Here is a 3893-nt window from a genome sequence, read left to right as displayed (position 1 = left end):
TGTAATCCCAGCACCTGAGAGGCTGAGGCAGGAGGATTGCTACAAGTTTGAGGCCAGCCAAAGTTTGAGCTACCCCTCAGCCTAACAGCACACGCATCTCTGTAACCCATGGGACCTTTGTTCAGATTCTGCCAGTCCACATGGAGGCCACTGTCCTTCCTGCCCTTTTGCTCATCTGGCCTGTGATGTCACTGTGGTAAGAAGGTTGGAGGAGGGCTGGCGAGATGGCTCAGTGGTCTAAAGCACCTACTTAGAACAAGCTTTGCAAAGCACAGGGACCGCGGTTCAATTCCCCAGCACCACGTGCCAGCCAGCCCCGCCCCCTGGTGGGCTGAGCTGGCCACACACACACACACACACACACACACACACACAAATAAATAAATAAATAAAATTTAAAAAAAAGAAGGTTGGAGGAGGCGCACCTCACGCAAGTGCGTGCTTCCAGTCGTCGCGCCAAGTGAAGGGACTTGGGGGTTGTTCTGCTGCTGAGTTCGCTGACCGTGATTCTCACAGTCTGAGTCACGGCATTTCACTTTAAGGAAGTGCCCTACATGAGATCAGTGAAATTGCTGATGTGATATGAGCTCCGAGAATTGCAACACACGGAATCAAAAGAACAGTGAAGTCATTCATAGAAGAAGCTATTCATCGTAGACAGTCTAGAGTCACTGGAGTAAGAAAATAAGGGGAAGCCGGGTGTAGCGGCTCACCCCTGTAGTAAGTACCACCATGCAAGGGAGGTTGAGGCGGGAGGATCAGAGTGAATTTGAGACCAGCCTGGGCTACAAAGTGATCTCCAGGCCAGTCTGAACTGCACAGCAAGACGCTGTCTCAAAAAGACTAATAATAATGATAATGGACAGGTGGGGTGGGGCGCACACCAGTAATCCCAGCACTTGGGAGGCTAAGGCAGGAGGGTCGCTGCTAATTTAAGGGTAGCCTTGGCTATATAGTAAGCTTAAGGCCAGTCTAGCCTACATGGCCAGACCTTGTTTCAAACAAACAAAAAGAAAATAAAGGGGGCCCTGCCCTTAGGTCAGTGGTTTAAGCTCCTGCTCATGCAAAGGCAGTCAGGAGCAGGATACCGGGGTTCAATCCCCACCTTCACCTGCCTTGCCAGACCTGCCCAGGCAGCCAGAGCCACCAAAAGAAAAAAAATTCCTTTTGGGGCCGGGGAGATGGCTCAGTAGAATAAGTGCTTTTCTGGCAAGTGCAAGGGCCTGAGTTCAATCCCTGGTTCTGCAAAAAAAAAAAAAAAGGAACAGGCCTGAGGATTTAAGAGCTTTTAAAGAGTTTTAATTTATAATATATTAAAGGTCACATTATAAGTTCTTCTTTTTTGAAGAAATGCAACCAAAGTGCATTATTTCATATAGCCATTCATTCATCCATCCCACAAATCTCTATTGCAGGGCCCACCCCGTGTTGAGCTAGTCACCACTGTAGGCACAGGACAGGTAGGGGCAAACAGGACACCCATATCCTCACCCACCTGACAGCCAAGTGGGGGACAAGGGGACGTCCTGGGAGGGGGGAAGCAGGGAGTGGGTCAGGAGATGGCGACCATGTCGGGAAAAGGAGAGCAAGATTACAGGGTCCAGTGCATGTGAAAGTTGCGTGTGTGTGTGTGTGTGTGTGTGTGTTACCAGAAATTGAACCAAGTGCCTTTGCACTGAACTACATCCCCAGCTACAGGGCCAGGGAGATAGCTCAGTAGAATAAATGCTTGCCTGGCAAGCACAAGGTCCTGAGTTCAATCCCTAGTTCCACAAAATAATCCCCAGCTCCTTTTAATTTTAATTTTTTTTATTTCTGTTTTTGAGATAGGGTCTCATTATTTACTTAGGCTGGCCTCCACGTCATGGTGATCCTCTTGCATCAGCCTCCCAAGTGCTGGGATTGCAAATATGCTCCATCACATCTGGTGATTTTTTATTTTGAAACAGGCTCTTTTTTTTTGTTTTGTTGTTGTTGTTTTGTGGAATTGGGGATTGAACTCAGACCCTTGCACTTGCTAGGGAAGTGCTTATTCCACTGAGCTATCTCCCCTGTTCCTGTTTTGTTTTCACAGGATCTCACTATGCAAGTCAAACCTGGCTTGAACTCACTATGTAGCCCAGGCCAGACATGAATTTGAGGCAATCCCCCTGTCTCAGCCTCCCTAGAGTTCGGACCACAGGCGTGGGCCACCACACCTGGTCACAGATAGGCTGCAGTCTTAAGGGTATGGTTGACTGAGAGATACTTTTAAGAGAAGATTTGAAAAAGGTGTAAATGTCTGAGAGAAGAACATCCCAAGAAGAGGTAACAGCGGCTGCAGGGTCCCAAGAAAGCCAGGACAGCCTAGCTGGTTCCAGAGAACAAGATCAGATTGAAGGATCAGCATGGCCAGGAGAGGAGAGGAGTAACCGGGGCCTGGGGCCCCTGGAGGATTTTTGCTGCCGTTGCCCTCCATTCCTGTCCGACTGCTTGTGAGCAAGGAAGGAAGGAAGTCTGTTCCCACTTCTCCTTCTCCTCCCCTTCTTCCTCTTCCTCTTTCTCTTTTTCCTTCTCTTCCTCATTTTGCTTCTTTGTTTTATTTTATTTTATTTATTTAGTGGAACCAGGGATTGAATTCAGACCCTTGCATTTGCCAGGCAAGCACTTATTCTACTGAGCCATCTCCCTAGCCCCTGCTTCTCTGTTTTAACTTTCATTTCAAAGGGTTTCTGACTCCTCTATTGAGAATAAGCTGCAGGGGACAGGCAATGGGGTGACTGCTGCAATGGTCCCAGCACAGGCTGGTGGTGGGCACGGCGGCCGTGGTGAGGGTGGCCACATTCTGGACCCTGCAGACAGAATCAGTGGGGTTTCCAGAACAATCAGATGTGGGTGTGAAACAAACAGGAGACAAAGTGACCCCAAGGCTTTTGGTCTGAATGACTGCAAAAAATGGAGTTGTCATCAATGGAGGAGACAAATCAGGAGCTCACTTTTTGTTTATTTTGTGTTGTTTATTGAAACAGGGTGACCTCAAAGTCTCCAGCAATCCTCAATCTTCCAAGTGCTGGGATTACAGGTGTGTACCTCCACGCCTGGCAGTTCAATTTTGAATATATCACATTGATGCCCAAATGAGGGAGTCAGTGGGCAGTTGGCCGTCTGAGTCTAGATTTCAGGAGAGAGGTCGGTGGCAAGAGACATAATTTGGGAAATGTAAGTCCTGTGTATAGATAATACTCCATTTATTTACTTACTCCCCCCACTTTTTTTCTTTCTCTTCTTTCTTTTTTCTTTTCTTTTCTTTTTTCTTTTTTTTTTTTTCTTTTTTTTTTTTTTTTTTTTGTAGTAGAGCTTAAACCCAGGACCTCTTGGCCTCACACATGCCAGGCAAACACTACACAAACCATCACACTACATTTCCAGCCCTTTCTTTCTTTCTTTCTTTCTTTCTTTCTTTCTTTCTTTCTTTCTTTCTGAATTTAGGATAGGGTCTACTGGTTGTACAGGGTCTCACTACATAGATTGGATTCGTACTGATTCTCCTGTTTTCAGCCTCCCAAGCGCTGGGATTACAGGCCTGCACCACCACACCAAGTCTCAATCGCAGTCTCCGCGTGCCCCAGGGGCACAGCTGGCACGGCAAGCCAGGAATCGAACCGCAGCCACTGCGCTCGCCTAAGCAGGCACTTTATTCCTCTGAGCTATCTGGCCAGCCAATTCTGTAATATATCTTGGTTCTTCTTTTTTCTCCAATCGCCACCCCTCTCTTCAACCCCCTTTCCCCTCATTTACAAAAGCTTTGTTCTCATTTTTACCTATTTGTTTTTCTTTTGCTTTTTCCTTCCTTTCTTACCCCTGCCCTACTTGTTTGCCTTTTTTTTTTTTTTTTTTTTTTTTTTTTTTTTTTT

Source organism: Octodon degus, unplaced genomic scaffold (genome assembly GCF_000260255.1).
Source record: "Octodon degus isolate 3935 unplaced genomic scaffold, OctDeg1.0 scaffold00078, whole genome shotgun sequence".
Lineage (NCBI taxonomy): Eukaryota > Metazoa > Chordata > Mammalia > Rodentia > Octodontidae > Octodon > Octodon degus.
Note: the sequence above shows the minus strand (reverse complement) of the source record.